The sequence below is a fragment of the Aotus nancymaae genome, unplaced genomic scaffold, assembly GCF_030222135.1.
Source record: "Aotus nancymaae isolate 86718 unplaced genomic scaffold, 86718_ANA_hifiasm-v0.15.2.pri h1tg000001l, whole genome shotgun sequence".
Classification (NCBI taxonomy): Eukaryota; Metazoa; Chordata; class Mammalia; order Primates; family Aotidae; genus Aotus; species Aotus nancymaae.
In genome coordinates this window covers 385,758-400,745 of record NW_026988412.1, presented here as the reverse complement: position 1 = coordinate 400,745, position 14,988 = coordinate 385,758, and the positions used below count along the sequence as shown (strand labels likewise).

Here is a 14,988-nt window from a genome sequence, read left to right as displayed (position 1 = left end):
ATTTGCTAAATTCTTTTAGGCATGTACACTTTATTTTTATTTTATTTTGAAATTTCAATCAGACTATTCACTTGTTTTCTTTAAAATGTGCAATACTACATGGAATTTACCTGTAGAATTTAAAATACTCTTTCTTAAATAAAATGAATTAAATGGATACAACCAATTTTCAAAATTCTCTTCTATTTTTATACTTTTCATTTTAGTAAAGTTATTTATATATGTGTAGTTTACATATATATGCATACACACACACACACACTCTCAGACCAGTTCACTTTAATTGTATATTCTACAAAAATGCATGCTTAGGTATACTAGCATACATATCCCCCAATGCAATAGCATTCTTATTCACGATAGACAAAAGCTGTAAGCAATCCAATATTGATCAGCAATATAATTTAAAAGTAAATTAAGGTGTATTTATACAGGGGATTATTCATCAGCAATGAAATGAAGGAACTACAGTTATAGCTTGCAACATGGATAAATCTTAAAAACTGAACACTGAATTTGAATGGCAGAAGTCATAAAACAGAAATATATACAATATTTTTACATTCACATAAAGTTCAAAACAGGTAAAACTAAATTATGTAATTTAATAATACATTTTTACATAGTAATACCATAATGAAAAGCAAGGAAAATATTACTGTAAATATCCAGACAGTGGTTTCTTAGAGTGGGACAAAAGGTATTATAATTGGCTACAGCTGTTGGCAAAGTTCCACTTTGAAACTTGGTGGTGGATTACATGGATGTTTGCTTTACTATAATTCTATTTACTATAAATTTACATTGTGCATTTATGTTTTTTATATCATTATTTGTGTTTGCATATTTTACAATAAAAGGAGAATGGGATCACAGTTGTATTAGTCCATTCTCACACTGTCATAAAGGATTACCTGAGACTGGGTAATTTATAAAGGAAAGAGGTTTCATTGGCTCATAGGTTTGCAGACTGTACAGGAAACATGGCTTCCGAGGTCTCAGGAAACTTACAATCATGATGGAAGGCAAAGGGGAGGCAGGCTCATTTTACATGCCAGGAGCAGGGGGAAGAGAAAGGAGGGGAAGGCGCTATTCAGTTTTAAACCAGCAGGGTAAGTGGGACCTAAAATTTGCATGTTTAAGGTCTGTCAGTCACATTTATGCCACCCAATCCTATGACTGTCTACCATCACCCAGGTACAAATTTATGAAATATGTGAAGCAGGCAAGTTCTAAGTGGATAAACATAGTCTTCTTTGGGCTGTATTTATAGTACTTAGGTGTGTAAGAATTTGAAGTTCATGCATACAGGTTTTGGGCTGGTGGGTCCTCACCAGCTGTAAATAAGGAAACAGTATGAGATGCACAGAAGCGATCTCAGGCTGTTTATGAAACATCTACTCTGTTCTCTTGTCTCCTTCTTGATCTTCTCCTTTTTTAACTAACCTCAGGACAAAAACGCTACATTGTTCTGTTTACAGAACAATGTCCACTTCAAATGCTTACTCCAATTCAAATTTGGCTTTTCCCTAAAGGCAGTATTTTCTTTGCAGTATTTTTTAAGTAAAGGTCTTTCATCCTTTACACCTCATTACCATGTGAATGGGAACATGATGAAATGCGCTCGTTTCACCCCCTCCTAATTTTGACCTCCTGTTCAAGGAATTTCAAGTTTCTCTTAAGAGACCATTTGATGCTTACAGCTTTCAATGAAATGCACCATCACACTGGGCAGGCCTGAAGCATCGTGAGGATCCTTGGGGATGGCCCTGGGCAGGGTTGAAGCCCCGCTGGACCTTTTCTCAGCAGGGTTCAGCCTGCTAGAGTCATAAAATCGCGAGACCACCCGAGGCACTGCCACAGAGCGCCCCTGCTTTGCTAAGCCGCTGACATTGTTGCGCAACGGTGGCGGTCACTGTGACGCGAACCCTGGCTCAGCGTTCACGCTTGTGACACGCCGCTTGCGCATGTGCATTCAACTGCCCAGCTTTCTAGACGCAACATTGGTGCTGTCCAGCTGCTGCCGCACAGGTGCATGGTGGAGGCGGTGCCAGGGGCGGCCCTGCACAAGAGGCTGCATGCCACAAGAAGCACAGGAGCCCGACTGTCCTGATTTCACTACCTCCTTGAGCCGACTTTCTTCTTTGGGACAGGTGGAGGAGGAGCACGCTTCAGACCGTGAGGTGGGTGCTCAGGACTGCTCTTCCCATTGGATTCCAGATCGGATAGTGTGGGCAGGGATCAGGTCCCATGCGGCTGGAGATTCAGTTTGTGAGGTGTGGTGGGGGGTCACTGGACCACAGAAACATACCTGAGACCCACAGGGAGGGTGTCAGCAGAACATCCCCCAGCTCCATGAGCTGACTGCCTCCCTTCGACCTGGGCCACCCACCAAGAGCCCTGCCTTGGTCTCCAAGGTCAGGGACTCCTGCTTCTCAGCACTGCTGTCCGGAAAAGGCAGGAACAACAACAAAGATGCAAGCCCAGTGTGCAGCAGAGGTGGCAACACCTGGAACCGGCCTCCTATATGGGCAGATCAGGAGGAGAGAGTGTCTCAGAAGACTTCTGTGGCAAATCAAAGCCCAAGACCAACGTCCAGCAGGCTGCTGACAACCCTCAAGAAAGCCAAGCACAAGCAGATCACACCTGGGACCACAGGAGGACTTGTTTCAGAGTCCAAGCCTCCTTCAGGGATTCCCGGCAGAGAAGCCAAGAGGATCCCGCAGAGTGCAAACTGCTGCAACATCCACACTGGGATCACTTCCGGCCACATGGCCTGAACCCAGCCACACCCCTGTCTCTTTAGTTCCATGAAATCCCTGGCAGGCAACAGCTTCAGTGCTGACCAGCTGTCCCAGCCAGGAACAGAGCAATGAGAGAGCCCTCAACTCTGAGAAGACCACAGCAGATGAAAGGAAACACATCCTTGATGAGAAGATCAAGTTCAAGGCCAGCCACGGCTGGCATCGTCTCATCCTATGAAAACACGTGCAGTCATCTGATGGAATAGGAGGACCAAGGGTTTCCTTGGTGGTGGAAGCTTTGGGCACCCACGGTTCCAGGAGTGTCACAGGTATACAGTCACTCAGAAATGTGTGTTGAGGAAGAGGCACTTTCTTTGACATCTGTCAGCACATGTCCTTCGGGTCAAGGTGCTTGATCCTTTCCACAGCTCAGCAGATTGTATCCTCACCCTTATAAGACCTTCTGATTTCTGTGCACATCCTCTGACCTGGAACGAAATCCCAAGAGGAGGAAGGTGCGCCCGCCTCACCTCCTGAAGCTCCAGCTCGGCCAGCCCCAGAATTAGAAGTGGGCTCAAAGGGGTCCTGAGGATGGGTCGGCTAGGGTCTGTCCAGCCCTAGATGTGCCGCAGGACCAAGGGCCCTAGGAGGAGTTTGGTTTTGGGTGTGTTATGCCCGTCTTCTTTCTCAAGGAGTGGTCCGCCTCAGGAAGGGCAGGTGATTAGAACACCTGCAGGTGGGAGCCAGACCCCACCACACTGAGGCTTTAGAAACCATCAGGAATACAAAGAATGAGGGGCCAGCAGTCCCCAAGCTGAGCCAAAGGCAGAACCCCACCAGAAGGCAGGTGGACTACAGAGAAACCCCACTGGAGTGCACTGGCCACACTCATGTCGGCATGTCGCACACACACACGTGCACACACTCAACACACTCAGAAAGATACATGCATGCACACACACACACACACACACAGACACACAGAGACATCTAACACTCGCACGGAAACACACACTGCCAGGCGGCCCCTGAGGCTGCCAGATTCTGCTCTCTGCAGGGAGCTCCTCAGGGAGGGAGAAGTCCCTTAGCACAGAGGCAGGCCATACCTGGAAATCCTGGCTGGTACTGCTTTCAAGGACACGCACCGTCAAACTGTCTGGGCAGGCTTGAAGCGTTGTGGGGGTTCTTGGGGATCGCCCTGGATATCCTTGAAGCCCTGCTGGACCTTTTCTCTGCCTAGTTCAGCCTGCCAGTCTCCTAAAATCATGGGACTGTGGCAACGATTCCCCCGGGGATAGTGTCGTTGTCCAACACCAAGGCACTGCCACAGATGGCCCCTGCTTTGTCAATCCACTGAGACCGTTCCCCACGCAACATTGGCGGTTACTGTGACGCGAGCCCTGGCTCAGCGCTGGTGTGTGTGGCTCGCTGCTTGCGCATGCGCATTCATGTGCCCGGCTGGAGAGCTGTAATGCCGGTGCTCTCATGCTGAGGTCACGCAGGTATATGGTGGAGGCGCTCCCTGAGGCCGCCCTGGGGAAGGAGCCTGCATGCCACAAGCAGCGCAGGACTCCGACAGTCCTGACCTCAGTACCTACTTGAACCGATCATTTAATGGAAGGAGTCACACAACAGAAATTTATACTACATTATTATATTCGTATAAATTTCAGAGCAGGTAAAACTAAATTATGTACTTTAATGATACATTTTCACATACTAATACCATAATGCAAATCAAGGAAAATAATACTGTAAATATCCTGACAGTGGTGTCTTAGAGTGGGAGAAAAGGTGTTATAATTGGGCACAGCCGTTGGCAAAGTTCTATTTTGTAACTTGATGGTGAATTACAAGGATGCTTGATTTACTATAATTCTATTTACTGTAACTCCATTTACTATAAATTTACACTGTGCATTTATGTTTTTTATATAATTTTTGTGTTTGTATATTTCACAATAATAGGAGAATGGGACCACAGTTGTATTAGCCCATTCTCACAATGCTATAAAGAAGTACCTGAGACTGGGTAATTTATAAAGGAAAGAGGTTTCATTGACTCTCAAATTTGCAGGCTGTACAGGAAACATGGCTGCAGAGTTCTCAGGAAATTCACAATCATGATGGAAGGCAAAGGGGAAGCAGGCTCATTTTACAGGGCAGGAGCAGGAGGAAGAGAAAGAACGGGAAGGTGCTATTGACTTTAAAACCACCAGATCATGTAAGAACTCACTCACTATCACCAGGATAGCAAGGGGGAAATCCGCCCACATGATCCAATCACCCCCCACCAGACCCTTCCTTTAACATTTTGGATTACCATTTGACATGGGATTTCGGCAGGGACACAAATCCAAACTGTATCAACAGTAAAATTCATTTCTATTTGCTTTAAGTGTAGAGTGTTACTGCAATATGAACTAGACTTACTAACTTCTTATCAGCATAGTAGTTCATACTCACTGCTCAGGGAGGAAATGACCTTATTGAAGGGAAAATATATAAAGTTTGTTTTGGCTGAAGAAGAGTCAACCTTCTTCCTTAGCAGAATGCATAAAATACTAGTATTCCATTTATGGTAATAAGTGGCATCAAGCTAGTGAAACATTTTTTTTCCCCCATGAATAGTGGTCACTTTCACACTGAAACTATAGCTGTAAAATAAGTCTTTGTTTAACACAAAGCTAACACAACTAGTCACTTTAATACCTTATATTCCTTGTAGCATTACTATATTCTAATTAATATATAATTCTCTCAGGTATAAAGACAATTGGGATATTCTTATTTACTTAGCCATTTAGTATATAGAATAAATTATAACTATATCGTATTCATGTATGAATGACATGGTTGAAAATGCTTTTCACTTTTAGGTAGTATTGAATAACAAACAGACTAATTTACTAATAAATATCAATTGATCAGCAACTCTGTTATAGTTTATGCTGCTGGGAACTGGGAATATAAATATTAAAATGATGTGCTTTCTGTTCTTGATTAAAATACTGGTTTCTTATGAGTTAGACTTCTGAAATTTAGCAGTTTAGGTGTAGTTCACTCAACTGTCTCAACTTAATTAAAAGGGGTATATATATATATATATATATACTTTCAAATATAATTTAAATGAACTAAATGTAATTTTTTGCTACACCTACCTGGATTATATATTTCTTACTCAGCTACAGATGTCTTAAATGATGAGGTTTCTTCATTTACATTAGTAAATGCAACAATTGTTCTTATCGAATTCTAGTCATTTACTAGAATAATGTTATTGGTAAAAAAGTTCATGTATTTGAGAATATTTAGAAAAGTTGGCTGGAAGAAGGAGAGAAGGAGATGATACATCCAGTTTTGGACCCACGGCCTTTCGATGGCTGTGTGAAAGGCACTGCTTCAAAGCTGAACTCATGGTCTTCTCCAAATTGAGTAATAATTTAAACATATAGGACTGACTAAAACTCAGCAAAAAGGGATTAGTTGAGGATTTATTCCTTGGATCAGATTGTTCCACATGTGAATGATAAATGATGGTATAGGAACATAAATTATGATTAAAGATATAACTGATATTATTCAGGAAGGATGTATTGAAAGATAAGAGTCAAATGCCTAAGCGATATCCCTGAAGACACTAATATTTAGGGAAATGGCAGTGCACAAGAAGTCTACCAAGAAAATGAGAGAGAGTGGTGTCATTACACCAATGAAACCATGTTCAGAAGGGAGTGGTTAGTTAGCAATATCAAATCCTACAAGTAAAGTAAAGTAAGAGTACCCATGAGGGTTTGGAAACAAGGCATTCATTGATGACCTTAACAAGAACGGTTTCAGAGAACTCTTGGCAGTGTTTTTCAGATTGCAACGAGTTGAAGAATGCATTGAAAGTGAAGGAAGCATAGAACAATGACTCTAAGCCACTTTTTCAAGATGTTTGCCTATGCTAGAGGTTGATAAGACGGTAGCAAAAGAGTGACTTGAGGAAAAGAGTGTTGTTTTGCTTTTGTGATTGGAAAGACATAGTATATTTAGACAATGTTCTTGAAAAAGAGCTAGTAAATATATAATAATCTGAAAAAAGTGGAAGAATGTTGGGTAAGAAAGGAAGAAGGAGAATCCAAAGCACAGATAGAAGGATTGGCCTCATGTTGAAGGAATACTACCTCTACATTTGTGATTGGATGCAGTGGACCTTATCTCCATTTGTTTGTAGTGCTTGGATGATAATTTCCATTTCTTTGATAAGAGATAATGATCTGAGAGTCAGAAGGTGACCGGCATAGAGAGAAAAGGTCGCGAAAATCATTTCTTCCAATAACGGAAAAGAGAGCTAGAGAAATAAGAATGAATTGTTCCAATCTTGAAATTTTTGCAGGAATGTGTGATGTAAAGTAAAATTAAACAAGGAATTTATGGCAAAAGGAGGGGCTGAAGTGGTGGGGCAGGGAATCTAGATCAGTCAGAAATTGAATAGATTATGGCTAATAGAGATAAACAAATTGGAGGATTGAGGGATTAAAGGTCTTCGTCAGTTTGGAGAATTATGATGACAATAATACCTGGACAGTAAAGAAGTTGTTGCCAGTGAGTGGAATTTAAGATTTTAGAGGAAGATCATCTCTAGGTGATAAGAAGCTTCAAGTGTATATGTGGCAACTAACCCTAAGAATAGAAAGTTAGCAGATCTACCATATCGGCCTGTACATTCCTCAACCTACCATCTTTGTCTCTATGCATTTGTTGATCCCATTTATATTCACTTAAAACATCTGATCATTCTTTATCTGGATAATCAAAATACATATACCCAAAGTTCATGAGGCAACAGAAAATCTACATCATTCAAGCCTTGTCTCAATATGTCAGCCCACTGGGGTTACTTCCTACCAAAATGCACACTGTTAAATATGTTTCTCCCTCACTGGTCACATGAGTTACCATTGTGTGCTGCAAAAGCTGCATTTCCCACTATCCTCTTGTTTGTGCCACTGTACCCTTGTTTATGCTTGTGCCTGTCTTGGAAGCCTCTCATGTTTTCCTCCTCTATCTAACTCAATTACGTTTCTGAGCTTATCACTTTTGTTCTTATCACTCCCTATGTGTACACCTATTTCAGCACTTAGTCCATTATATTCACTTTAAACTTTTCATATTTTATTTCTTACAAGGCTCTACACCTCTTAAAACAGATATTTTATTTTGTTTATCTCAGTGTCAAACACTATGTCTGGTATAGATCAGATGTTCAATATGTCCTTCTGGAGGTAAACTGAAGTAAAATCTTGTTTAGCCATTTAATGGCTATGTGGCCCAGACAAGTTATAGCTACTCTTCCCTCTATCTTCATCTCAAACGTGGGGGAAAACATCTCACAGAGTTATTGAGGAGTTAAGTGAGACAACTAATGAGAGGAAGGACCCAATATAGTGTCTGGCAGATAGAAGACTGTAACAAATACTTGTCAACTTAATATTAGTCCAATTTGTGCCAGCCTTGTATTTTTTAATAGATATGGATTGTATGCATTGCTATTTGATTTTTTTTTATAAGAATGGCTTACCTACTCAGCTAGATGCTAAAATATCTGTAGGGTAATGATTGCATATTGTATTGGCTTATATATCTCACATTACCTAGCATATATTATGAATATGTATAAGTATCTACTCAACAGATGAATATCAAATATTGCCAATCAAATGAACTACATTCATAGATTCTGTTTGATGTCATAGCTCTGAAACCAATAAGGAAGGATGATTAACATTTTATTCATTGAAGAAAGGCAGAGTTACATATAAATATATGTGTATTCAGTGACACAATTCAACCACAATGAACCACTAATTGAATGGGGGCTGAAAACACTAATTAAAATTTCTATACCATAAACAAAATGCTTTTCTTATTCGATGACTGTAGTTGAACTGCATAGAGTTTGGCTGGTACAGGAAAATTCTGATCTGAGCTACTTGCTACATAAGCAGACAAGAGTAGCCACATAAATTAAATGATATCCTATATGCAGATGCAGACATAATTCTTGAATCATTAAATCTCTCTTCTCTCCATTCATAAGAATGTCCCAGCATCATTCAGGCATAGCATTCAACTGCACATTGTGTTGAAAATTAAAATGGACAGAAGCCTTGAAATTGATGACCTATCCGTATTAGTGTCACTTTCTCTCATAAATGTATATGATTTTCATTAAAAAGTATATTCTGAATTTACTTAGTGATTTCTTAATGATGATAGCAAAGTCTATTTCCTAAACTGTGTGGTAGAAAGATTTATAAACATTCTATTATACGGAAAGAAATCAAAGCAAAATGATCATCACAGAATAACTTAATAGTGAGTGCACAGAAACATACCTGTTCCTCAGATCTAGCCAGTCAGAAAGAAGCCAGGCACAACCCTCACTCATCAAGTCCATTCCTTAATTCTGGCAATTTAATATGGTACTGATGAGAAAGTTTGAATAATATGCATGTAACAACCTCAGAAGAACTGATTTGACTTGTCTATTTGTTTGTACATACTTTGAATTTTGGAAAATGACATAATACAACTTGAAAATAAAACATTTGATTGCACGTATTCATATGTACTCTCTATATCTTTTTATAAACCTTCTTCATCTATATTTTAGGCAATTTTTCTTGGACGTCTAACAAATACTGAGATCAGCTTGCCTACCCACTTACCCTTTCATAATGTTTGTGACACAGTCCTGCATAATTTGACACCTTGGAACTTTAAACAGACTCAGAATCTTTTGGACATTCTAGCCATCATCAATTCACATAATGTGCAGTAAATCTAGCTCAAAATAAACAACACAGATAGAATGGAAGCTTATACTACAATATTGGCAGCATCCACAAATTGACAGAGCTAGTTAGGCTGCCAGATGCACAGAATGTTCATCTTTCTACTTGTTCTTTATAATTGGACTTGATGAAGTACATCAGTGTCAGATTCCTTGCTGGTTTCCACATGCACACGCACAGAAATGCACCCATAAAAACACGTACCTCCTGTGCTCTATGTCAACGGCATCATCTGCTCATAGCTTTACATGTGGTAGCTAACTAACTATCCTACTGTGCCTGGTGTCACCGACAGCTTCCCCTGGAAACAAATGACAACAGTTTTTATCTTGTGCTCCCTTTTGGCATTATAAAAAAAGCTCTTCACATTTCCATACGCATATATTTTACATGCATTTTCTCTATTTTATTTACTGATTCCTTAGAGAATGGCAATATCTCTTTTTATATCTTCCCCAAATTGAGATTTTCCTATGGAACTTCATATATCATGATTGTTTCTTCTAAGGTTTACATCAAAGCCATATGTGTGTGTGTGTATATATATATATATATATATGCAGTGGGTCCTGGGACCATTTTCCTTTCTACGTACTACTTTGTAGGGTACTATGTACTATTTGCAAAATGGGGGTGTAAAAACTGTGAGAATGCAATAGACACAAAAGCATTCATTCCTTTTCACTATTCTTCTATATAATTCTATTGGCAATAATGGCCATGCTGGAACTGTTGAGATGGAGGTTGACAGTGGTGGTGGGGGGTTTGTATAAACATGAAATACTTTTATATACAAGTGTCTTGCCTGTAAGAGGAAGCCCATGTGTTATTCTTTTTCCAGATGCAGAATTTTTGCCTTGACTTCTTTGCCATCTCATGTGAGATCTAAATGTGCAGAAAGATATAAAAGGGATAATCACATTTTTAAGTGGCAAAATTAGATTGTAAAGTCTTTTCAAAGCAAGAAGTTCACTTGAACTAGGAGTATGAAATGTCATAAGGAGGACAGATGGAATAAAATTATTGAAAGATGATCCAGGTTTGGGCTATAGCAAATATTCCTTCCTGACCCTTTTCCACATCTGGCACCTGTCTTTATGAAAATCTCTCCAGCACATCTACAGAAATTATATTTACCTTCTGGTAACTAGGTAACATAATCTCCTGGAGGTTAGCTAATTACAGTCCATGATAATGTCACATACAGTAACTGTTAAAGTTTTCACTTCTTTCAAATTATTATGAATCAGTGGAGAGGGTATTGATTTGATTCATTAGCAGATTTCCAGTCTGTTCCAAGGTTAATGATTACATGTATCTCACTTACATCCTTAACAGTTTATACCGTATAATCTGTTTTAACTGCTTTGTACATTGTGTATCTTTCGCAGCTGAAAGGTGTATTACCACTTCATGATTTAACAAATCTTTCTCCTCTTCTTCCTAAAACAATGAACCTGATCTGATGGAACATATGAAAGTCGGACAAAAATGAACTGCAAAAGCTTTCTGCAGAATCTACTAAGAGCCATAGCAAACAGTTTATTTTAGTCAGATAAATATTAGGCAATTCATTCATATTTAAAATATTAATAAGTATGGAGCAGAGGGTTGATCCTTCCTCTTGGTGTTTTACACCACCTTCCTTATGTAAGAGGCACTTTATTTTTTAATCTTGATCTTTTGAATATACACATAATGAAATTCTTCTTAGAAAAGCAGGTGCAATATATATATGTGTGTGTGTGTGTGTATATATATATATATATATTTGACTGTAATTCTTAAATTCTTACAACAGAAACCAGATAAATCTTAACTGCTCTGTAACCAAAAAAATAATATAATTAAAAATACAATAACCATGTGATACTATTTACAATGACAGTAAGTGAAACTCAAATGATTTATAGGTATGCTTTTTATATCTATAATGGTTAGTCAGGCAGGAGGAGAGAGAGAGGCCCATTGTCTGGATACTCTAGCAAAGACTCCAACTACTAATTTGAAGACGACACATCAATTTTGATGAGACAGAAAACAATTATGTATTCTGGTATCTGTATTTTCATTTTTCCTCTTACTACTGCCACCAAGCCTACTGTCTGTCTTCTCTCTCTAGGAACTCTTTACTGCCATACAAGGGCTCAGAAAAGAAAACAACAGTAAACATCAGAAGGATACGAAGGAACAATTTTAAGAAAGAAAACTTCTCAAAGGTAAGGCTGTGGAAAAGTTTCACTTATTCCAACCTCATATTTTTCTCCCTCAGGAATGAAGCTCTGTTTTCCGCCTCTGGTTCTCTGGGAGAAAAAAAAAAAAAAAAAAAGAAATCCAAACAATACCTGTTTCATCAATAATAAAAATGAATCTCCTCTGTTAACCTTGATTACTTTAGTTAGGTGTTTGCAAACTTGTCTACTTTTCATTAATACTGTATTGGACCACAGAATGATGTGACCGTGGGTGCCGTAGGAGAAAGAAAGTAACAAATTAAATATACCATATACATCCTTTCACAACTGCCCATCATTAGGATTTACTCACAGCCTGCATGTTTTCATAACTTACCACATATGGCCTTTTAGCTGAAAGGCCAATCCTGGGAACATACTACACACATTGTTTGCCCACATGTGTATGCAGGTGCATTGGTGTTCATTTAAAGAAAGGGTTTTTCAGCACCAAAAGAAGAGCAGAAGGAAAAGGTCTCACAGCTCCTAAGTCCTAGTTAAGGTAAAACCAATTAAAATGCCACAGAAAAGTTCATTTTAAGCTAATTCAGGTGCCATTTTCATACTATAGGACAGAATACATTTAGCATTTCAAAGAATACATACAGATATTTTACAAGAACTGTAAGTACCTGAGTGTTTGCAGCTAAAGCGTTAGAAACCACCAGCAATCACAGCACAGACTCTAGATAGATGTTGCCATTCCCATGTGCAGACCCCTGTTCCTTAGAGGCCGGAAGAGACAGCAGGCCCTGCTCCCAAAAATTGCTTGGACAGCTGAGATCAAGGAGCATTCCCAAGCCAGAGTAGGTACAAAATATTCCTAAACAGAAGGGCATGATGCTATGTACATGCTAATGTTGCCTTAAAATTGCTGTGATTTCAATTCTTCATGATACCAAGCCCTCTGTGATTGCATCACGTGGCTAACTGCATACAATTTAATCTGTCCCTAGATAAACAGGAGTCAACTAAATGAGCCATTCAAGAAAAGTCAACATAGGATCGCACTGTTTCCATCTATATTGCCGATCAGTGTGTTTGAATTATGAAAGTGGTTAGGGAGAAAAACGAACACTATATCCAGACTATACTCTTGACATGCAGACCCTACATCTACAACACTTCCTTCCGTAGAACACTGCAGAGACTTGCTCCTGGAAATCCCAATCATGACCCATAATCAATGGCATCCCCGAGTACCTACTAGAAGTGCAGAATCACAGGCTCGCTCAATGTGTCTTTTGACAAGAATCCACAGTAGGTCAAATACACATCCGTTGAAGGACACCAGGGTAGTCCCTCAAGGGGTCATGAGCACGGGGCCAGCCCTAGATGTGCTGCAGGACCAAGGGCCCTTGGAAGAGTTTGGTTTTGGGGGTGCTGTACTCACCTTCCATCTGGAGAGGGACCCCTTCGCGACGGGCAGCTGATTTGCAGTCTTTCGGGTGGGAGCCCGACCCCCACTACACTGAGGCTTTAGAAACCAGGAGCAACACAAAACACGCGGGGCCTCTCAGCCCCTAAGCTGGGCCAAGGACGCACACGGGAACCTAGGCGGACTTCAGAGAAACCGCGCTGGAGTGCACTGGCCACACCCCTTGTCAAGCATACAGCGCAAGCACACGCACACACACGTGAACACACACGGAGACATACAAGCAGACACACACACACACACACACACACACGGAGACTAAGCCACGCGGAGAAATCCAACAGTCGCAGGCAGCTGGTGAGGCTGTGCGGTTCTGCTCTCTTCCGGGAAGCCCCTCGGGGATAAAGCATCCCTGCAGCACACAGGCTGACCTTACCTGGACATCCCAGAAGGGACAGCCTTCAAGGAGACGCACCCCAACAGCATCTGGGCAGGCCTGAAGTATCTAGGGGATCCTTGGGGATCCTTGGGGATCCATCGCCCTTGGCAAACCTGAAGCTCTGCTGGACCTTTTCTTAGCCTGGTTCTGCCAAGCTGGACTCCAGAAATCGCGGGACCGTGTCGACGATCCCCGGAAGACGGAGCTGTCGCCCAATGCTGAGGCACTGCCACAGAGGGCGCCTGCTTTGCCAAGCAGCTGAGACGGTTCCCCAGGCCAGTGGCGGTCACTGTGACATGATCTCCGGCTCAGCGCTCGCGCTTTTGACGAGCCGCTTGCACATGCGTATTGGGGTTCCCGGCTGGCAGGTCGCAATGTTGGCGCTCTCTGGCCTCAGCTGCACAGGAAAATGTTGCGGGCGGTGCCGAGGCCGTCCCGGGCAAGGAGGCTGCATGTCACAAGCAGCGCAGGAGCCGGACAGTCCTGACCTTGGTACCTCCTTGAGCCGGCTTTCCTGATTGGATCGACCAGAGGAGGTCGCTTGAGACCATTAGGTGGGCACTCGTTACTGCCCTCCCCATTGGATTCCAGATCAGACCGCATGGGCAGGGATTGGGTCCCATGGGGTTGGAGATTCGGTCTGGTGAGGTGTGGCGGGTGGGGGTCGCTGGACTCCAGAAACATGCCGGAGACTCTCGGGGAGGGTGTCAGCAGATAGTTCACAGGCTCCGGGAGCTCAATGTCCCCCTTCGACCTCAGCCACCCATCAAGGGGCCCTGCCTTGGTCGCCAAGCCCAAGGGACCTGTAATCCCAGCACTTTGCGAGCTCAAGGCACACTGATCATCTGAGGTCAGGAGTTCAAGTCCAACCTGGCCAACATGGTGAAATTCCATCACTAGAAAAATGTGAAAAGTAGCCAGGCATGATGGAGGGTGCCTGTAATTTCAGCTACTAAGGAGGCTGAGATGGAAGAATCACTGGAACCTGGGAGATGTAGGTTGCTCAGATCCCAGACTGTGCCATTGAACTCCAGCCAGGGTGACAGACCAAGACTTCATCTAAGGAAAAAAACAAAATAAATAATAATTTATTATGGTTCACTTACCATAAACGCTATTAAATCTTTAATTTCTATGATATATTTTCGAGCAAATTTTGTATTTGTCACACTTTGGGTAAGAATCTAATAAGCGTTGTTTTTTACAAACAATGAAGCACCATGCTGATTTACCCCTCTCCCCTGTGGACAGTGTATGCTTTTATCTTAAATGATCTGAAAGTTTTATTTATAAGCACACTCTCCAGTTGAAACCAGTTTTTCAGGGCATTAGAAAACACCAACGTTCT

General features: G+C 41.3%; 1 protein-coding gene across 4 annotated transcripts in view; it reads right to left on the bottom strand.

The window, feature by feature from the left end:
- Positions 1 to 262: 262 nt before the first annotated feature.
- LOC135268148 (zinc finger protein 492-like) overlaps positions 263 to 14,988 on the bottom strand; it is a 47,233-nt gene continuing 32,507 nt past the window's right edge. For 3 of the 4 annotated variants that reach the window (XM_064373434.1, XM_064373458.1, XM_064373477.1), the window contains exon 5: positions 263 to 14,699. The gene's annotated coding sequence lies outside the window, so the exon portion shown is untranslated. The remainder of the gene's footprint in view (positions 14,700 to 14,988) is intronic. The other variant, XM_064373442.1, reaches the window with a different exon arrangement.